The 23,512-nt window shown below is 42.7% G+C and overlaps 1 pseudogene; it reads right to left on the reverse strand.

Annotated features, from left to right (window-relative positions):
- Nucleotides 1-9,171: 9,171 nt before the first annotated feature.
- Nucleotides 9,172-10,021, reverse strand: LOC119350302 (annotated as a pseudogene).
- Nucleotides 10,022-23,512: the final 13,491 nt, after the last annotated feature.

A 23,512-nucleotide genomic window follows, 5' to 3' on the forward strand; every position in this document is an offset into this window, starting at 1 on the left:
CATTAATATGCTATTTAAATTATTTTTGGGACTAACCTATTAACTGAGGACCCAGTGCCAATTTTTGTTTTTTTGCTGCCTATTTTAGAGTTTTGCAGAAAAGGAATACCAAATGGAGTCCAAACGGAATGAAACCTTCACGATGATCTTTCTTGGACCGAAAGCAAACTAGAAGACTTGGAGATGAAGTCAGAGAGGCAACAAGGCGGCCACGAGGCAGGAGGGCACGCCCAGGGGGTAGGGCGTGCCCCCACCCTAGTGGGCCCCTCGTAGCTCCCCTGACCTTGTTCCTTCGCCTATATGTACTCTTATACCCTGAAAACATCCAGCAGAGCTACGAAACCACTTTTCCACCACTGCAACCTTCTGTATCCGTGAGATCCCATCTTGGGGCCTTTTCCGGCATCCTATCAGAGGGGGATTCGATCACGGAGGGCATCTACATCAACACCATTACCTCTCCGATGAAGCATGAGTAGTTTGTCCATAGTTATTAGCTAGATGGCTTCTTCTCTCTCTCTTTCATTCTCAATACCATGTTCTCCTCGATGTTCTTGGAGATCTATTCGATGTAATACTCTTTTGCGGTGTGTTTGCCGAGATCCGATGAATTATGGATTTATGATCAAGATTATCTATGAATATTATTTGGTTCTTCTCTGAATTCTTATATGCATGATTTGATATCTTTGCAAGTCTCTTCGAATTATCGGTTTAGTTTGGCCTACTAGATTGATCTTTCTTGCAATGGGAGAAGTGCTTAGCTTTGGCTTCAATATTGCAGCGTCCATTCCCAGTGACAGTAGGGGCAGCAAGGCACGTATTGTATTGTTGCCATCAAGGATAACAAGATGGGGTTTTCATCATATTGCTTGAGTTAATTCCTCTACATCATGTCATCTTGCTTAATGCGTTACTCCATTCTTTATGAACTTAATACTCTAGATGCATGTTGGATACTGGTTGATGTTTGGAGTAATAGTAGTATATGAAGGCAGGAGTCAGTCTACTTGACACGGACGTGATGCCTATGTTCATGATCATTGCCTTAGATGTCATCATAACTATGCGCTTTTCTATCAATTGCTCGACAGTAATTTCTTCACCCACCATAATGTATGCTATCTTGAGAGAAGCCACTAGTGAAACCTATGGCCCCCGGGTCTCTTTTCCATATTATTGAATCTTGTTTATATCTTGCTAGTTTCCAATCTACTATTTTGCAATCTATAAACCAAAAATACCAAAAATATTTACTTTACCGTTTATCTATCTCTATCAGATCTCACTTTCGCGAGTGACCGTGAAGGGATTGACAACCCCTGTATCGCGTTGGTTGCAAGTTGTTGATTGTTTGTGCAGGTATTCGGTGACTTGTGTGTTGTCTCCTACTGGATTGATACCTTGGTTCTCAAAACTGAGGGAAATACTTATGCTACTTTGCTGCATCACCCTTTCCTCTTCAGGGGAAAACAAACGCAAGCTCAAGAGGTAGCAAGAAGGAATTCTGGCGCCGTTGCCGGGGAGATCTATGTCAAGTCAAGCCATACCAAGTACCCATCATAAACTCTTCTCCCTTGCATTACATTATTCGCCATGCGCCTCTCGTTTTCCTCTCCCCCACTTCTAAAACAATTTTTTGAAAACATTTTCCTTTTCTTCGCCCCTCTTCAATTCATCTCTTTTTGCTTTCTTCTTGTGTGCTTGTGTGTTGGATTGATTGCTTGTCTCGATGGCTCAAGATAATACTAAATTGTGTAACTTTTCCAACACCAAAAACAATGATTTTATTAGCACTTCGATTGCTCCTACTACTAATGTTGAATCTTGTGAGATTAATGCCACTTTGTTGAATCTCATTATGAAAGATCAATTTTCTGGCCTTCCTAGTGAAGATTCCACATCCCATCTAAACAATTCCGTTGATTTGTGCGATATGAAAAAGAAGAAAGATGTAGATAATGATATTGTTAAATTGAAGTTATTTCTGTTTTCGCTTAGAGATCGTGCTAAAACTTGGTTCTCATCTTTGCCGAAAATAGTATTGAGTCATGGAATAAGTGTAAAGTTGCTTTTGTCTCTAAGTATTTTTCGCCCGCTAAGATCATCTCCCTTAGGAATGATATTATGAATTTTAAGCAACTTGATCATGAGCATGTTGCACAATCTTGGGAGAGGATGAAATTGATGATACGTAATTGCCCTACACATGGTTTGAATTTGTGGATGATTATACAAAAATTTATGCCAGATTGAATTTTGCTTCTAGAAATCTTTTAGATTCAGACACAGGAGGCACTTTTATGGAAATCACTTTAGGAGAAGCTACTAAGATCCTAGATAATATTATGGTTAATTATTCTCAATGGCACACCGAAAGATCCACTAGTAAAAAAGTTCATGCGATTGAAGAGATTAATGTTTTGAGTGGAAATATGGATGAACTTATGAAATTATTTGCTAATAAAAGTGTTTCTTCTGATGATAATGATATGCCTTTGTCCACTTTGTTTGAGAATAATAATGAATCAATGGATGTGAATTTTTTTGGTAGGAACAATTTTGGTAACAACGCGTATAGAGGCAATTTTAATCCTAGGCCGTTTCCTAGTAACTCCTCTAATAATTATGGTAATTCCTACAACAACTCTTATGGAAATTTTAATAAGATACCCTCTGATTTTGAGAATAGTGTTAAAGAATTTATGAGTTCTCAAAAGAATTTCAATGCTTTGATTGAAGAAAAATTGCTTAAGATTGATGAGTTGGCTAGGAACGTGGATAGAATTTATCTTGATGTTTATTCTTTGAAACTTAGATCTATACCACCTAATCATGATATCAATGAGTCTCTCAACACCATGAGAATTTCCATTGATGAGTGCAAAGAAATAATTACTAAGATGCGTGCTAAAAAAGACTGATTTGTAAAAGCATGTTATTCTAGTTTTCATGATAATAATGATGAAGATCTAAAAGTGATTGATGTGACTCCTATTAAGTCTTTGTCTTCCAATATGAATCTTGATAAATATGGGACTGGAGATGAGTCAACTTTAGTTAAAAGGCATCCCAATGATTCAGAGTTTTTAGATCTAGATGCAAAAATTGACAAAAGTGGGATGGGAGAGGTCAAGACTTTAAGTAGCCATGAACCCACTATTTTGTATTTCAAGGAATTTAATTACGATAATTTTTTTTAATAGATTGTATTTGCTTGTTGCAATCCGTGTTAAATTCCCCTCATGCTTATAATCAAAATAAAGCTTTGACTAAACATATCGTTGATGCTATGATGCAATCTTTTGAAGAAAAGCCTGAACTAGAAGTTTCTATCCCTAGAAAACTTTATGATGAGTGGGAACCTACTATTAATATTAATATTAAAGATTATGAATGCTATGCTTTGTGTGATTTGGGTGCTAGTTCCACGATTCCAAAAACTTTGTGTGATGTGCTAGGTTTCCGTGAATTTGATGATTGTTCTTTAAATTTGCATCTTGCGGATTCCACCATTAAGAAACCTATGGGAAGGATTAATTATGTTCTTATTGTTGCAAATAGGATTTATGTACCCGTAGATTTCATTGTTCTTGATATGGATTGCATTCCTACATGTCCTATTATTCTTGGTAGACCTTTCCTTAGAACGATTGGTGTAATTATTGATATGAAAGAAGGAAACATTAGATTCCAATTTCCGTTAAGGAAATGCATGAAACACTTTCCTAGTAAGAATATTTAAATTGCCTTATGAATCTATTATGAGAGCCACTTATGGATTGCATACCATAGATGACAATACCTAAGCTTATCCCTAGAAAATTATATAGTCTGGCTATGCTCCATCTTCATCACACAAAATACTCAAATCATGCACAACCCCGATGACAAGCCAAGCACTTGTTTCATACTTTGATGTTCTCAAACCTTTTCAACTTTCACGCAATACATGAGCGCGAGCCATGGACATAGCACTATGGTGGAAAAGAATATGGTGGTTGTGGAGAAGACAAAAGGAGGGAGATAGTCTCACATCAACTAGGCGTATCAACGGGCTATGGATATGCCCATCAATAGATATCAATGTGAGTGAGTAGGGATTGCCATGCAACGGATGCACTAGAGCTATAAGTGTATGAAAGCTCAAAAAGAAACTAAGTGGGTGTGCATCCAACTTGCTTGCTCATGAAGACCTAGGGCATTTGAGGAAGCCCATCGTTGGAATATACAAGCCAAGTTCTATAATGACAAATTCCCACTAGTATATGAAAGTGACAAAATAAGAGACTCTCTATCATGAAGATCATGGTGCTACTTTCAAGCACAAGTGTGGAAAAAGGATAGTAACATTGCCCCTTCTCTCTTTTTCTCTCATTTTTTATTTTTCTCATTTTTTTCCTTTTTTTCTTTTCTTTTTTTTCTTGGCTTCTTTGGCCTCTTTTTTCCCTTTTTTTATTTCTTCACATGGGATAATGCTCTAATAAAGATGATTATCACACTTCTATTTACTTACAACTTGGAAAATTACAACTCAATGCTTAGAACAAAAGATGACTCTATGTGAATGCCTCCGGCGGTGTACTGGGATGTGCAATGAATCAAGAGTGACATGCATGAAAGAATTATGAAAGGAGGCTTTGCCACAAATACGATGTCAACTACATGATCATGCAAAGCAATATGACAATGATGAAGCGTGTCATAATAAACGGAACAGTGGAGAGTTGCATGGCAATATATCTTGGAATGGCTATGGAAATGCCATAATAGGTAGGTATGACGGCTGTTTTTAGGAAGGTCTATGGTGGGTGTATGGTACCGGCGAAAGTTGCGCGGCACAAGAGAGGCTAGCAATGGTGGAAGGGTGATAGTGCGTATAATCCATGGACTCAACATTAGTCAAAAAGAACTCACATATTTATTGCAAAAATCTATGAGTCATTGAACGAAGTACTACGTGCATGCTCCTAGGGGGATAGATCGGTAGGAAAAGACCATCGCTCGTCTCCGACCGCCACTCATAAGGAAGACAATCAATAAATACTTCATGCTCCAACTTCGTTACACAATGGTTCACCATACGTGCATGCTAGGGGATTCACAAACCTCAACACAAGTATTTCTCAAATTCACAATTACTCCACTAGCATGACTCTAATATCACCATCTTCATATCTCAAAACAATCATAAAGAATCAAACTTCTCATAGTATTCAACGCACTTTATATGAAAGTTTTTATTATATCCCTCGTGGATGCCTATCATATTACGACTAAATTTATAACCAAAGCAAATTACCATGTTGTTCTAAAAGACTCTCAAAATAATATAAGTGAAGCATGAGAGTTCATAAATTTTTATAAAATAAAGCCACCGCCGTGCTCCAAAAAGATATAAGTGAAGCACTAGAGCAATATTGCCTAGCTCAAAAGATATAAGTGAAGCACATAGAGTATTCTAATAAATGACGATTCATGCGTGTCTCTCCCAAAAGGTGTGTACAGCAAGGATGATTGTGGTAAACTAAAAATCAAAGACTCAAATCATACAAGACGCACCAAGCAAAACACATATCATGTGGTGAATAAAAATATAGCCTCAAGTAAAGTTACCGATAGACGAAGATGAAAGTGGAGATGCCTTCCGGGGCATCCCCAAGCTTAGGCTTTTGGTTGTGCTTGAATATTACCTTGGGGTGCCTTGGGAATCCCCAAGCTTAGGATCTTGCCACTCCTTATTCCATAGTCCATCAAATCCTTACCCAAAACTTGAAAACTTCACAACACGAGCTATGAGATGTACCGACGGATCGTTGACATGAGGAAGTGCCTCCTTCCCCAAAACGGCCAGGGATCCAGCCGAAAGCTGAGCAATGGCAAGTGTAGTCGCAAAAATATGTAGATGATTAGATGCTCATTTCTCCTAGTTTCGTATGCATGTAATTGCTTACTTCGGTGTGTGGAAATGTTATGTGTGTAGTCACTTATGTAATTGTATGCTTAATTTGGTTATGCAATACTATTCTTATATGTATATATGTTGATGTTCTGTAGACAGTGCAAATCACATCGCACACGGACTAAACATGGAACGTGTCGGTGATGATTTCATCCATCACTCACAATTGTATACCAGCAATCGTTTGCTCACAACACACACAGCTTGGTAACAGGAATCGTCTGTGTTGTTATCGGTCTTCCCACACATTTCTGATTACATACCTGTTTGTCATGTATCACACACATCTTGTTAAGTTGAACCATTTATGTTCTCTTATCTCAGCCCAAACTGTTCATCCGAGTGAACTGTATACCATATATCGCACACACCTTCATCTGGCTAACCGCTTCTTTTGTGTTGCCTAATCACAAACAGTTCATCCGAGTGAACTGTTTGCCATATATCGCACCTTCATATCGTTGCCTGTTTCTGTTGTTCCACCTCACCACAAACAGTTTATCGGGGTGAATTGTATGCTGTATATCACACACGCCTTCATCAGGCGACCCGTATAGCGCAAACAGTTCGTATGGATCAACCATATGCCCCGCATCGCACACGCAACTAAAATCTGAACCGTGTTTGATGTATCCACCATAGCAAATGTTTTGCATCTTTTTTGACGGTTTTTTGACATCACCGCTTGCAATTAATGCATCGCACATAGTTTCATCGAAGGGCCTTTGATTGTAGTGTCACGTTAGCAGCATCCTGCAGTGGTGGTGCCATCCCTCCACTCACCCCACACACCCTGTTATTCTCCGGGGACGGCAAGCTCACACCATAGCTGAAGCAGTCAACCCTCGTATTCCCCTCCGCACGGGAATCCGCTACTGCATCTTCCCCGGCTCCGTGTCGTTCCCTTCCTAGGCCTCGTCATCGTCCACCGCCTTGGTGCTCTCGGCACGGCGTGGTTAACATGGTGAACGAGCGACAACCATCAGAAGATGACTGTACGCGGTGACGCTGACAGCTCGACCCACCAGCTACATCTTCGGACGCAAGGAAGTGCCTCCATATTAGGCGTGAAAAAATGATCCCTCCCCTTGACAGCTAGGACCCACCAGCTATATCTTCGCACGCAAGGAAGTGCCTCCTTATCCTCCCTGACAGCTGGGACCCACCCGGTCAAAGCATACATAGTGTTGTCTGTCTGGTCGCGAACGTGTATGTACATATTGGTCGATCGGTCTCTCTGCAATGATGAACCGTGGCCGAGCAAGCAGCAGAACGTGTCGTAGTAAAGCCCCCGAAGCAGCAGTTCAGGCAGTCTCGCCTAAACTGTGTACACGTACATACAACCATAGGGCAAAACATACGACCATGTACGTACATACGAGCGTGGTCTCGGACGCGTACTCGTGCATACGTATGGCCAGGGCTCTTGTACATGGAGAGGCAACGGATCGTACAAACGGTGTCCTGTTCATCGGCAGGCAACCTGTTGGCTCAGAACGGAGAAACAGCATTGTGTTCATCGAGAGGCAACGAAATGTGTCCTGTTCATCGAGAGCCAACCGACTTGGACGGAACAGCCGGAACAGGGCCTGGCGTACCGCACAATGGAGGAAACGGTCTTCTTTTCGACCACCTACGGTCGAAACGGGATCCTGTTCAGCGGGATGGGTCTGGCGTACCAAAAAACGGAGGAAACAGACTTCTATTCAAGCGCCTACGCTCGAAACGGGGTCCTGTTGATCGAGAGGGGTTTGGCTTACCGCAAAATAAAGGAAACGGACTTCTCTTCGACCACCTAAGCTCGAAATGGGGTCTTGTTCATCGAGAGGGGTGTGGCATACCATAAAACACGACTCCACGGGCTACTGTTCATCCACCGTCGACTTCCTCTCCAGCCTCCACCTGCTACTATTCATGCACCGTTGACCTCCTCCAGCCTCCACCAGCCACTGTTCATCCATGGGCTACTGTTCATCCATCCACGACCAACTACAGTTCAACCAGCCTCCACGGGGTCCTATTCATCCATCCCAACCGGCTAGGGTGTGTGGCGGCCTCCTCGGGGTTTTGTTCATCCAGTGGCAACCGCGTACTACCACGGGGTCCTGTTCATCCAGCGGCAACTGCCTACATGACCGGGGTCCTATTCATCCAACCGCCACTGGGAACTGTTCATCCACACCCAACCCAACCATCTCGACTCACCACGTCTCAACTCGTTCTACGTATCGCGCGTGCGGCAGCAACATGCACTGTTCATACAAAGGCAACCCAACCGGCTAGCTAGCTACGTCTCACACGGGGGTTCGATTGGCTTCAGTAAGCAGCGGCAGCTATCGATTGGGTTCAGTTAATAGCGAAGGAGTCGGTCGGGTTCAATTAGCAGCGAAGGGACCGATCGATTGGCTTCGGTACATAGCAGGCGATCACTCGGGTTCAGTAAGAAAATGCCTCTTGCTCGGGTTCAGTTATAGAGACACGACCCACACCACACGCGCACGTACGAGAGAGAAACGCGCAAACCACATTGCATCGCTCGGCCCCGACCACCCACCGTAACCAGGAACTCCGCGAAAATTTCCTCACCCTCACTTCTACCATGATTTTTGATGCGATGGATGGCCTAAAGAATGTCATGCAGGTGCGTCCCCGGACCGCCCAGGATGAAAAGCCCATTTCTGTCATGGTTTTTTGTCATAGAAGTACAAGCCCACCACATCTACGATGATATGTGTTTTTGTCACAATTATAGTCATAGAAGTGTCATAACCATGACAGGAAAAAACTCGTTCAGGCCAAAATGTCATGGATGTGACTTTTTTAGTAGTGTTATCAGGGACTAGTGCATGTATCCTTCTCAAGTTTGGGATTTCTAGAACTTGCCACTGTTTCCTTCATATTTTTTCCCAAAAGGATTTATCATCTAAATACTGGAACCCATTGTTACAAAATACTCATCTTCCAAACATGTCCGAAGGAGATACATATTTATGCAATTTAGTTGGATCGCCATGCAAAGGATAATACAAAGAGAAGTTGCTTTGGTTCGGGAAACCTTGATTTTGTTGAAATTTTGTTAGCAGAAGTTCAGAACCAACTCCTTCTAGCAGAACATGAGATATGTAATTTTCAGTTGGTCAAAAAGGTTAGATTTTTGTAAATATGATATCACGATACAAGGTCATGGCTTAACATATGCAAGCAAGAACCTAGTAGAAAGAACTGGAGCAACAACTTTCTTCTTCGTAGCTGCTAGATGGTTGTGGATCCATGTAGTATGATCTCTTCAGACCCCCAAAGTCTTTCATCACTTGCTTCCTTGATTCATGCCAGCCACGGCTGTTGTAATTTGGCAGTGAGCTCTGCTTCCGGTTTCCACTATCGAACGCCCTTATTGGTTTGTCAAAGAAAAGCCATCCTCTCATAGATTCACCTTCAAATATGTAAAGCTCGAAAAGTTCTGCAAATGATAGAAATAAATGAACCAATAGCCAGAACATAAACTAATTACCAGTACCGATACAAACGTGAGAATATGAATTATGCGGTAAGAAGTTACTAGGTGCATCCCAAGACAATTTCGTAGTAGCAGCCCCTTCACAGACAGGAACACGAACATGCTTTCCTTGGATTTTCACACTAAGAGCAACAAACAAAGGGTCATCTTTTAGATCAATACCTCTTGGGCGGATCACATGCATTGTGCCTCGAGCCCTGGAGGACCCTCTTCACAGCCAATTCAGCACGGTACATGCTGCAGTCCCAGAGAGCGCACTTCGGCCTTAGGAATGAAGTAGGTGCCGGAGACATTGTTGTGAGGAAGTCTGACATCTCGACGAAAACATCTCCAGCATTCTTCCCATTGTTGTTCATATCAACATATGCATTAGGGGGTAACTCTTGTGTCAAATTGAACTGCGGATATTCTTGGTGAGCAATCCCTTGAAGGTTATTGAGGATTTCTTGATTGGTCCCGGGAAGGCTTATCTTGTAATCATCCTCATAAAGAAAATCCTCAACAGTAAGCTCCTGGTTCACATAGTACATCTGGAAGGACATGGCAAAATCTCGTTAAATTTAGCTCAATTACACCAATGGTAAAATTCAAGAAATGGAAGTGACACAAACATAAAATCGACAAGCAACATCATGGCAACACAACAGCTTCTAGAATGAGCATTCATTGCATGGCAAAACTCTCAAAGACCTGGCACCGAGCCTTAACAAGATGTCATGTAGAAAGCATAGATCAAGAGGTGGTTGTTCTCAACAATGCAAGATAATTGATGATCTTAGCACAGGGATGACCCCTTCTCCAGGAATTCACTATGCTATGCCTGCAGGCAGCACAATTCCAACTAATCCTAGGGCAGAGGTACAAGACTATGAAGCTTCACCCTATGCATGAGAGTACAAAGAAAAATCGTTGTACAGGATGAATTTTCTTGGTTCAATTCAAACCAAATTAAACACCCCACAAGGAAACCACAGGTGCCTTTGAAGTGGTGCTTTTACATTTGGTAGCTCGTGCAAAGGAGGATCCTCACTTGCTTGTGAAAAACTGGCAAAATAACAGTTTTTGTCAGCTATGTTGCACAAAGCTGGAAACCATCACTCTTATTGAGGAGCAGTGCTAGGCGTATGACGATTTTTTATACGGTACCGGTCCGATATGGCAAACCACCATGAGATGAAACCCCTACTTGAACCACGAAGGTGTGATCCTAGTGTTGTACGCAGGTTGGACACAAAACGTCATATGCAAAGCAAAATCACTTCTTGAATGCAGCTTGGTAAGACAAGTTTTGCAGAGAGGCTTTTATGGTCAAGATCCCCAGGCTTCAGTCTAGATATCTGGGACTGCCGGACCAGGAGAACACAGCCCCAATCTTATTGTGGTTCATGAGAAAAAGCAAGCAGAAGATAGAGGCAATCTAAAAAGGCTAAGTATGGCGACTCCATTGTTCAGGATATTTGGATCGTAAACGGTGAAGGATCCCAGCACAATTACACACAGCAGCTGGACGCACGCATTAATGCAAGATCCTGGCCCCAGCTTGGCCGCGACCTGCTGGCCGGGCCCCTGCAGCGAGGGGGGCTGCTGCTAATCCCCCTGGGGCGGCATCGCATAGGCAGGGTGGTGGTACTCGTAGGCCCTGTCAACGACGAAGTAGCGCGAGGCGGCGCTCCGCAGCACCAGCGCCATGGCTTGGCCAAGCCACCTCCCTAGCTCCCCCACGGTGCCCCATCCAAAACCATGGAGTGGATCGAGCCGCAGCCAACTGCTAGGTCCCTCCCTACCTCGCCAGCGCACGCCGATGCCGGTCGACGCACCTCCAGCTACTCTTTCTTCTCTCTTTCTCCCTCCTCTCCTTCCTTCTCTCTCTCCCTCTCATTTTCTCTCTCTTGCAGCAGGGACTAATCCATGCCACTGCATTGTCCACATCATGTGGTCTAGATCCGGAGGCAGTGAAGGAGGAGAGGAAGGGAAGGAGGAGGCGCTAAAGGCGGAGCGGGCGAGGCGGCTGTTAGGGACGGGGAAGAGGAGGAGGCGACGGCCGCATGAGGAGGGAGAGAGGAGATATTTTCAGCTGCGGTCGCTACCTTTCTCTCGCAGGAAGTAGTGGATGTGGTCCCTTTTACTTTCGATGTCGACCCTTTTTCTCTCGTTGCTGCCTACATGGCCTGCCCGCTGCCACTATTCATAGCTGATGTGGATGGCCTGAGAATGGCTGCCACCCTTTCACCATTTATATGTTCAATACTAATATGGCTTCCTGGAATCGCCTGTCTGTCAGTATGCTCATGCTACCCTGTTTTTTATTATGCCGATAGTAGACCCCAGCCCTGCCTGTACTGATCTGGCATGGAGTGAGGCCGAATTTTCATTGGGGTGGGCCCCATTTTTATGGGCCGACCCAAAAGCGGCTTTTCGCCCAAGCGGGAAATTGACACACCACGGCGCGCTATTGACGAGCGGATTGGTCCCTCCATTTCTGTGTGAGCGATAACATCTGATGTTATGTGCTTCGTGGGGCAGGGTATTAAGTTTCTGCATTTGTTCTTACTTGATCAAAAACAGCTAGGATTTAGGAAAAACTTTGTACACGAAATTTTTTGGCATTTTTGGTGACTTTCAAACCATAAGTCATTTCCCACATTCTAAGCAAGTTTTGAAAAAAAACTCCTTCAGAACAAATTCCACTGTTATTAAAATTCAATTTAAATCGTAACGGATTTGGGGGAGTTCTATACCAAATAGTTTTGCATTTGCACCTGCTTTTCAACACCATATCATTTGCTACATTCCAACAAATGAACTAAAAAATACACTCTCATTCAAATTTATGATGTTTCTAAATTATTTTAAACCTTTCAGAATTGGAAAACTTCTCTACATGAAAAGAAGCGCATTGGCATGTGATTTTCCAAAGCCAAATCATTTACATCATTACAGTAAACCGTTTGAAAATGAGGACAAAAATACGATATCGTTTATATGGTAAAAAGAACCAACCATTTTTTAAATTACTTTTAAACTATAGGGCATTTGAGAAAACTTTCTAAATGAAAAAGGAGAGCATTTGCATCAGCATTTCAACAACATATCCTTTGCAGCATTCCGAAAAACCGTTTGAAAATGAAGTAAAAATACTCTTGATGTTTTTAGGTAGGGCTGGAAAAAGAGCTCGAGCTCTCGAGCTAAACGAGTAGCTCGTGACTCAGCTCGAATTGACTCAAACTCAAAGAATAACGAGTTGAGCCGAGCTTTAGTTTAAGATCATTTACATACCATGTTAAAGAATAATCCTACATTCACGGACAAACACAGACGTTTTATGGACCCTTCTAATGCTAATTAACTTCCACCCCCCTGATTTTCAGGTGGGTGGGGCCCTTTCTCTCCCTAATCCCAATCAAATGATGCCAACAGTGCAGGTCTGTGAAAACTGTAAAAATCCTTCCGTGAGTGTAGCATTGCTGCCGTGTTAAATGAGCCGACCTCACGAGTTCTCGTATAACTCGTTAGGCTCGGTAAAAAAAATCAACCTTTTTAAGGGTAGTAAAAAGATCAGCCACTGAGCACCTTGCATCCTAGGGCAAAGCACAAGGCCCAACTGCCCAGGAGACTCACACATCGCACGCGATGATTTCTCTCCTTCCAGCCCTATTGAAGTAGCGAGAGACCCCTCCCGTGTTTTTCCTCCTGTATGCTCTATTTCTTTTGTTTGTGAATTTTGACGGCGGTACCACCGCGCCTGCGCCACGACCACCGTGTGTGCGTCATAAACTCCCTGCCTGCATTGGTCATCTCCTCCTTCTCTTCCTTTATTACCTTCTGTTGCTAATGTATGTTTGCCAGCACCACCGAGCTTGGAGTCAAAGGCCGCAAAAAGAAGGTGATCTGGTCCCACTGCATTGTCGGCATCTGCCACAACTCAGACACGCGCACACAAGTCCCAAGTTATCTTTTTATCATATTCGTAAGATTTTGTGTTCATATCTTTAACAAGCTAAATGAGTCAGCTCGCGAGTTACACGAGTTGAGCCAATCTTGAATTTGAGCTCGTTATAGTAACGAGTCTAGTTGATCTAGCTCGTTAATTAAACAAGCTTTAACAAGTCAAGTCCAAGCTAGCTTGTTAATGAAATGAGCTTTGCCGAGTCAGCTGGACTCGGCTCGAATACCACCCCTATTTTTAGAGGATGTTTGGTTTCTGCCCGCCCTGCCAAATCGTTGGCGTCATGGGCGCGCCAAATAATTGGCAGCCGATTCGGTCGCCCTCGTTCCGCCCGTGATTTGGCGCAAAAGATAGAGAGGAACGGCTGGAGCCTACTGGCATGCCAAAATTTTGGTCCATGTCCAAACAAGGAGTGATGCTTCAGTCAATGCCAATATATTGGCAGGGTAGGCAAGGGCTCCCATCCAACAGCCCCTTGCAACATTAAAACACAATTTTCTAAACTACTCTTAAACTGTAATGATTTTGTGAAAATGTTCAACGTAGGTCATGATCGTCATATCCAGAGCTTTTCAACGATCTCGCACGTTTCAAACTATGTTCAGGATATTTCCAAAAAAGTATTCATGAAAAAGGTAAAATAGTAATGTTTGTGTAATTTGTAGAAAAACATGTTCATACATTTTAAAAATATCGGTAGACATTTAAAACAAATGTTCATGCAATGTAAATATGTGTTTGTGTACTTTTAATAAACTGTCATAACATATAAAAATGTGAATGGCATTTATAAAAAAACATCGCACTTCAATAATATTCACATATTTTTAGATAATGTTCACAATGCTTTTGACAATGTTTAACATGTGTAAACAAAATGTTCACCATGAATTAAAAAAATGTTCATTTTTGAATGAATGTTCAACATGTATTTAGAAATATTCAGCATGTATTCAATCAAAATCACAATTATCTGAACATAAATAAATAAATAACGATAAAATCAGTAGGGCAAAACACAGAAAAATAGAAAAAGGGGTGGGGGTCCCAAAACTGGGCGGAAGTTGTCAAATCCAATGCCTGCTGTACATTTTTTTTAGACAACCTACTGTACATATATAAGCTTGCCAAACCAAGACCGTCCCATGAGAACAAACTCTCCAGACCAACGAAGTAATTATAGGAAGAGACAAAGTCCATGTTCAACTTAGATACTCCCTCCATCCAGAATTACTTGTCGGAGAAATAGTACAATTCTTTTGAACCACTTGGCCGGCACCTCCTAATTGGCTCTTATGGTGCTAGCTCGGGGAAAGTGGCGCTCATGCAACCGCTGCCGCGGGCCGCTCCCACGACCATGCAGTCGCTCGCTCAGTGGTCACGAAGCTGTTTCCTTTGCTTTATCATCATTGGCCAATAAACCGTTGACTTTAGAAAATATTTATAAAAATCACATATTTGAAAACAGTTTATGAATTTGAAAAAATTTAATGTACTTGGAAAATGCTCATGCAATTGAAAAAATCGTGGATTTGAAAGATGTTCATGGACTTGAAAAAGTACATGGATTTGAAAACAAATCACACCTTTGGAAAACTGTTTGTGGATTTCAAATAGTTCTCAAATTTGAAAACTATTCACGATTTCAAAAAAGTTCGTGAAAATTAAAAGAACAAATTTTTCAAAAATGTTTTGAATTATAAAAAGGTCATGAATTTGGAAAATGATCCTGAGTTTCAAAAAAGTTCATTAATTTGAAAAAAAAGTTGGATGTACAAAATCAACGATTTCAAAAAAGTTCATGGATTTGAAAAAAAATTCACCTAATTGGAAAAATAAAAATCATCATGAATCTAAGAAGTATTCATGATTTTTGACAAGTTCATGAATAATTTTAAAATGATTAAAGAAAAATAAATTAAAATGAAGAAACAAAAAGGAAAATGAAAATAAAATACAAAATCAAGCAAAAACCAGTCAAAAGCGTCTAGAACCCTCTCAAAACCCCTCGGGAGAAGCTTCTAACCAATTTTTGTTCTTTTTTTCTTTTGTACCGGCGTGAGCGCAGTGTAATCTTTTTAATGGGCTGTCCCAATTGTTGCGGGCGTGAGCGCAGTATACCTATGAACAAGAAAGCCCTAGAGATCTCCTAATCGACGCCTATTGTGTTGGTTAAGAGTTCTGGCGCCCACTAGTCCACAGCTATAGGCCGACCCATCTACACGCGCGATACGGTCCCTTCGCCAAGGCGCCTTTGATTCGTCGATCGCGCCGGTTTCACGTTTTGGCGCTAGAATCGTCACGCTACTGGGTCGGCCCAGGTGAGCTTCAATCGAACACAGTAACAACGACGCGACGCGTAAAAAATAAACATGAAGAAAAAGTGCGGACACTGTGTCTCGAACTCACGATCGCACGTCTTTTGTCAACTAACGTGAGAACCACTAGACCAAACACGTACTATTGTTCTGTAACAAGGATTAACGCTACTTAACCGTTGTTTTAGTGTCTCTCTAAAAAAACATTGTTTTAGTGAAACATTAACGTAAATCTGAAAATTAGTTGAAAAGTTCATTGATTTAAAAAAACAAGTTCATGATTTTGAAAACTAGTTCATCAATTTTTATAAAAGTTCACAAAATTTAAAAGATTTCATCGATTTTGAAAAAAGTTCATCGGTTTTGAAAAAAGTTCATCGGTTTTCAAAAAAAGTTCATGGATTTTGAAAAAAAGTTTATCAAATTTGAAAAAAGTAGATCGGATTAGAAAAAAGTTCATCGAATATGTAGAAAAGGTCATCCGTTTTGAAAAAAGTTCATCGGATTTGAAAAAAAATCATCGGTTTTGACAAAGTTCATCGAATTTGTAAAAAAGCTCATCAAATTTGTAAAAAAGTTCATCGATTTTGAAAAAAGTTCATTGAATTTGAAAACAGTTCATCTAATTTCAAAAAAAATTCACGAATTAGATAGAAGGTTCACGAATTTGAAACGAAAATTCATGTATTTGAAAAAATATTTAGCAAAAAAGGTAAAATGGAAATGAATAAAGAAAGAAAACAAAAACTAAGAAAATCGTTCCAGCAAAAAAGAAAGAAGAAAAGAAGAAAATCCTTTAACTAAGCACGTCAAGGGAGGTGTCCGATTGGTTAACCTTGCGTAGGTTGAACCAGATGATCACGTAGGTTGAACCAGGTGATCACGTGTTCGAATTACGGTACGTACACATAGTTTGTTTTTTGCGTCTTCGAAATAGAAAAGTTAGGACTGGGGGCCAACCAACCATGGTCAAGGCGGTGTGCGCCCTGTACCAGTAAGCCTATATCGGGGTTCCCTTTGTTTTTTGCATCTTCAAAAAAGAAAAAAAAATAGGACTGTGGACCAGCCCACCGTGGACAAGGGTGTGTGCGCCCTGTACCAGTAAGCCTATACCGGGCGATGTATAGTATTTGCCGATCAACGGTTCATGGGTCAACCGTTGACTTTTGGGGAAAGCATAAAGAAAAACGAAAAATTCAAAAAAAAAAAACTCGTGAAGTCAAAAAAGTTCACGGGTTTGAAAAAAAATTCACACAACTTTAAAAATTTCACGAATTTGGAAAACAATTACGATTTTGAAAATACATAGTTTTCTTAAAAGTTCATCGATCTTGAAAAGTAAAGTTCACAAATTTGATGAAAGTTTGCAGATTTTAAAAAACATGGATTAGAAAAAATTTCATCAATTTTGAAAGAAAAGTTTACAGATTCCAAAAACTTCATGACTTGGAAATTTTTGTAATTTGGAGAAAGTTCGCAAACATAAAAAAGACACGAAATTTAGAAAAAAGTTCCCAAAATTTGGAAAAAGGTTCGTGAATTTGATGAAAGCTCATTGGTTTGAATTTGTTTTACATAAATATGGAAAAGTAAAAAAAACAAATTACAAAATTTGAACAATTAAAAAAAGACGCTTAAACAAGAAAAAAAAAGAGAAAACCGGCATAAATCCATGTTTGGGTAAACCAGAAGAAAACTTCCCACAAAAAAGACAGTACAAAACATTTGAAAAGGCTCCCCAAAAAACTGGTGAAAAGAAAACACCTACATGGGCTGGCCCATTTACAGATATAGAGCACATGAGTGTGTGCACCGGTTAGTAATTTGTACAGCTTTTTTTAGGCAAACTCACAAAGCTTTATTGAACCATCACACAATTTACAAGGACGAACAAGAGATCTCCAGGGATACCAAACCAAACATGGCGACCCGTCCCTAGACTCAAAGCATGCTTTGCTAGTTTGTGGGACTCGACATTCGAGGTTCTAAACTCATGTAAAATTAAATCAGAGGAAAAACTACTAGAACTTTGGTTGATCTCGGGAACAATAGCACCATATAGAGTCGATGATCCCCTCTGAATAGCTTCAACCGCCAAATTGCAATCAGATGCCACTGATATCTTATGAATGTATAGGTCATTTTCTAGAGATAGAGCCTCTCTAATCGCCAATGCTTATAGCACCTCAGGCTCCTCAATATTCCTGAAAACCACAACTGATGCCCCTGGAAGATACCCGAATTGTCATGGCAAATAGCGCCTACGGCCCCAAAGCCTCCCGACATGGACACTGCTGCATCAACATTTATCTTTGTGTGTCCTTCCTGGGGTGGTATCCAGGAGTTTGGTCTTGGTGTTGCCGCTGCCTATGGTCTGGGTTCCGGCTTTCAAAGGCACTGCAAGTCAGAGATATCTCTCTCTATAAGTGCATGTGTTGCAAATGGAGTTTGTAGAATTCCTTCATGAATATTCTTCTGCCGTGAATACCAAATCACACAGAGTGTGATGATCATTTTTGGGAATTCTTGTTGTGGTAGAGACTCACTCATAGCAAACAGCCGCCCCTTCGCATTTTCATCCCGGTTCATACACATGTGCTGCACCATTTCCTCATTTGATAGTGCACACACACTCCTTGCTAAAGAGCAGTCTAAGAGTGTGTGTCTCCAGTCATCATATGCGCCGCAGATGGCTCACACATGAGACGAGGACATATTGAGGCGATGAAGAGTATCTCCAGTGGGTAAGGAGTGTTGTGCCAACCTCCAGGTAAACATTTTTAGTTTTGAAGGAACTTGCATACCCCACACAAAGGACCATCCTTTACGCTCCAGTACAGGGTCTGCACACCCTTCCATTTTCTCTAGCCATGCCTCGCGGCTAGTTTTGACACGATATATTAGATTGTACGCTGACCTCACCCAGAAAAGGCCTCTCGGGTCCTCAGACCATGCCCAAAAATCATCTAACTGTCTCAAGCATATAAGTATTCTGAGAATAGATTCAACAACGATTGGCACAAAAACTTGGCACACCAACTCCTCTTTCCAGCAAGCGTTTATCATGTCAATCAGCTCTGCCACTCTCTGCGGTGGGTTTTGTATCAATGAGGTAAGTGGTTGGGGTAGACCAGTACGAGGAATCCAATTGTGTGGCCATACATATATTGTTGCACCATCACCAATGTGGTGAATAACTCCCAACTTTAAAATGTCCCTTCCATCTAACACTGCACACCATATTTGAGAGGGACGGGGCCCTAGTTCCGCTTCCAAGATAGATGTATTTTGGTGATAAATTGCCTTGAGCATACGTCCACTAAGAGAGTCAGGCTTTTGTAGCACGCGCCATCCCTGTCTCGACAATAAAGCGATATTGAACAATTCCATATCTCATTAACCAAGTCAACCTAGGTCCTTAGGCCTAGTTATAACATCCCACGACACCCATCAAGGCCTTATCTTCCCTTGCTTGCCCCCCCCACCAGAACTGGCGTATGATAGATGTTATGCTCTTTCATAGTCCTCTAGGGAGCCTAAAGCAGGACATCGACAAAACAGGGATTGCTTGAACGATGGATTTGATGAGGACCTCTTTCCCAGCTACCGATAAGAGCTTCTCCATCCAACCTTCAACCTTCTCCCACACTCTGTCCCTAAGGTATTTGAAGGTACAATTCTTGGACTGACGTACCTCTGTTGGCAAACCAAGATATTTTCACTGAGTGATTCATTCTGCACATTGAGGCAATCCTTCACCTCCTGCCAAAGTGAGTCTGGGCATCCTTTACTAAAGAAGATTGAATATTTTTCATAATTCACTCATTGCCCAGATGCAGCACAATACGTGTCCAATAGGTTTGATACTGAATTTGCTCCCTCCACGCTAGACTTGAAAAGCCACACGCAGTCATCTTCAAACAAAAGGTGGTTAACAACTGGTGTTGTGGGGGGCACCTGAACTCCAAGAGCTGATGACTGAGGACTATTTTTTAAGCCCTCTGCTGCCAATAAGAATATGTAAGGGGAAATGGGATCTCCCTGACGAATACTTCTAGTGGGTTTAAACTGTTCAAGCTTCTCACCATTGAATAAGACTGAAAAAGAAACTGATCTCACCATGGACATAACTATCTCAATCCAGGAGGATGCAAACCCCAACTTGCTCATAATGGCTTGTAGATAATCCCATTCAAGCCTGCCATATGCTTTCATCATGTCAAGCTTCAAGGCACATAAACTGTTGGACTTTGACTTGTTCCTCTTCATAAAGTGGAGACATTCATAAGCACATATAATGTTGACAGTAATTAGACGTCTAGGCACGAAAGCGGACTCCTCGTCGAATATGATATCTGGTAAAATCACCTTCAGTTTGTTGGCCACCACCTTCGATGCTATCTTATATAAAACATTACAATGACTTATAGGCCTGAACTGTGATATCAAAGTTGGGCCCGATACTTTCTGGATCAAAACTAGGATTGCATCATTTATGCTCTCAGGATTCTCCTCGCCTCTGATAATTCGAAGGACAACAGATGTGATCTCATCCCCACACAAGTCCCAGTGCCGCCGATAGAAGTGTGCTAGAAAACCATCTAAGCCCGGCGCTTTAGTAGGGAACATCTGAAAAAGAGCCCGCTTCACCTCTTCATTAGTGTATGGGGCACACAAACTTTCGTTCGTTGCTGGTGTCACCTTGCATGGCACATGCGCTAACACCTCACCAACTCCGGCCACTCCTTCTGAAGTATACAAGGACTTATAAAAATCTAGTACCACTGCTTTCAATTTTGCTAGATTTTTTGTAAGAACACCAAAGGAATTATACAAGGATTTTTATCATGTTTTTCTTCTGCCTCATACTCACAAGCATGTGGAAAAACTTAGTGTTCCTATCAAGTTTTGATAACCACTGCAGCCTTGAACGTTGTCGCCACATTAATTCCTCTCTGTGCTATAACTCCACTAGTCTTTCATTGATCTTGATCTCCAAGTGAGCTAGCCCCGTCCTTGCCGGGTCATCATGCAACTGCTGTAATTGACGTGTGATGGTGTGAGCTGCTTTATTTCTTTACGCACGTTGCCAAAAGACTCCCTACTCCATACAGTAAGATAACAGGAGATTCTCAGCAACTTGTCACGAAAATCACCAACGCCATATCCGGGTGCCACTGCATTCTTGGTCAAGATTTCATCCCGCCAGTCCTCGTGTGCTTCCCACATCACTTCATACTTGAAATCCCTCACTCGCACACCACCTGGCTCTTCGTTTGTAAAACATAGGAGAATCGGGCCATGGTCCGAAGACACCGCTGTAAGGTGGCTCAATGTCGCAAAGGGGAACAGGGACAACCAACTTGGAGAAACCAATGCTCGGTCTAAGCACACTCGCATATAAGTTGCTCCGGTCACTTTTTTCTCACATGTCCAAAAACATCCTTGATATCCTAAATCCATGAGCATGCATACATCGTTAACATCTCCGAAAGCTTGAATCTGCGCGTTGCTACGTATGGCTACTCCTTGGTGTTCCTCCGGACGTAAAACCTCATTGAAATCGCCCAAGCACACCCAAGGCACTGTGCTCAGGGATGCTATGCCCTTCATTAATTCCCAAGTTTGGTGTCAAAGGTGGGTTTGAGCCTCTCCGTAGATACATGTTAATCTCCATGGATCCTTACCAACCTCCCGCACTTCTGCATCAATATGTTAACAAGAATCACCCAAGATCTCAATATTGCTTATCTTATTCCAGAAAATACCAATTCCTCCACTCCTTCCCTGACTACTAATTGCATAAGATTTATCATAATCTAGCGTACTAGCTAGAGCTTCTACACGCGCACCACTAATTTGAGTCTCAACAATGCACAACACGGTAGGGGCAAACTTTCTCGCGAAGTCGCGAAGCTCTCGATTGTCGCGGGTTTGCTCGTGCCGCAACAATTCCAAAAAAAGCACTCACTGGGCTCGGCGGCGCTCCACCAGGGAGCCAACCAAAGTTGATTTTGTTGCTGAGTTGCTTCCATCCTTGCTCTCTGTAGATGTTCTTACACTACTGGAATCAGGATCTTCACCGTCAGCCAATTCTTTGAGGTCTGCTAGCTGACGGCAAAAAAGGTCTTTGCCATCAGCTTGCAGTAAACTGACGGCAAAGATAGGGCTGACGGCAAAGATCATGTTTACCATTAGCCAGTTCTTTGCCGTCCGCTAGCAGACGGCATAGAAGCTTTACCGTCCGCTAGCAGACGGAAAAGAGTAACGATGGCCCACTAACTAGCACAACCTAACGCCCCCCTCTTTGCCGTCTGCTAGCAGACGGCAAAACTTCTGTGACGTCTGCGAGTGGATGGCAAAGAAAGTGGCCAACCCAAAGGTTGTTCCCCGGCCCCACCCCACTAGTTAGGCTTTTTTCCGTGCCGTCTGCTAGCAGATGTCAAAGAAATTTGATCTAACTAAAAAATGGTCCGCGCCCCACCCCTCTCTCTCTCTCCCCTCTCTCTCTCCCCTCACCTCACCCGCGCCGCCCTCGTGCACAAGCCGCCGCCGCCCCGCGCCACCACTGGAGCCCGCCCCATCGCTCGTTCCGCCCAGCGGACACAGGCCGGTGGCGGCCACCCTACCCCGCCCCATCGCCGGAGCCACGCCGCGCCACCCCGCCCCGCCGCCGGAGCTGCACCGTTGCCGTCCGCCCATCCCCTCGGCCTCCTCAACCCGCGCCCCCTCCCCGTGGCCTGCCACCTCGTCAACCACCGCGACTGCTCGTCGCGTGAGCTCCACCCATGCCCGCCTCCTCTTTTGTCTTTTTTGGGCGCCACCCAGCTGCTCTCCATCGACGCGGCCCCTTGTCGACCACCGCCAACGGCCAATGCAGGACGCAGGAGCTTCACCGCCCCCGGATCTGTCGCGAGCTGCAGGAACTCCACCTCTACCCCCATCTGCCATCCCCATCCACCCCGAGCAGCGGTAGCACGCCTTGAGTCTCTGCTCTTCCCCTCTCCCTTGTGACCAACCAGAGGTAAAGAAGCAAACTTGCATATGTTGTTTCTATGTTTAATTAGTTTAGGTTTAATTAGTTCAGGTTTTCTAGTTTAGGTTTTGGTTTAATTAGTTTAGGTTATTTAGTTTAGTTAGTAGGTTTAATTAGTTTAGGTTTTTAGTTTAATTAGCTTAGGTTGAAGCAGTGAAGTGTGTTATGGAAAAGGAAAAGGAAAAAAGGTTAGTTTAGTTTAATTAGTTTAGTTTTTCTTTGTTTTTTAAGAATAAACAAGAAAGATGAAAAAAAGGTAAAAGAAGAAGAGGAAGAAGAAGAAGAAGAGGAAGAAGAAGAAGATGAGAAAAAGAACAATAAGTAGAAGAAGAAGGAGAAGAAGAAGAAGAAAGAAGAAGATGAAAAAAAAGAAGTAGAAGAAGAAGATGAAAAAAGAAGTAGGAAAAATAGAAAAAGAGGGTCGCTGATGGTCGAGGGTCGCCGAGGGGTCGAGGGTCGCCGAGTGGTCGAGGGGTCGAGGATCGAGGGGAAAAGCAGTCGAGGGTCTAGGGGTCGAGGATCAAGGTGTCGAGGCGTCGAGGGTCGCCGAGGGGTCGAGGATTTGCCATCCCGACCCCGACCCCCGGACCCCGACACGACACACCGACACAACACCCTGACCCCGACACAACACCCCGACCCCGACACGACACCCCGACACAACACCCCGACCCCGACACGACACCTCGACCCCGACATGGCACCCCCGACCCCGACACAACACCCTGACCCC

The sequence above is a fragment of the Triticum dicoccoides genome, chromosome 1B (genome assembly GCF_002162155.2).
Source record: "Triticum dicoccoides isolate Atlit2015 ecotype Zavitan chromosome 1B, WEW_v2.0, whole genome shotgun sequence".
Taxonomy (NCBI): Eukaryota; Viridiplantae; Streptophyta; class Magnoliopsida; order Poales; family Poaceae; genus Triticum; species Triticum dicoccoides.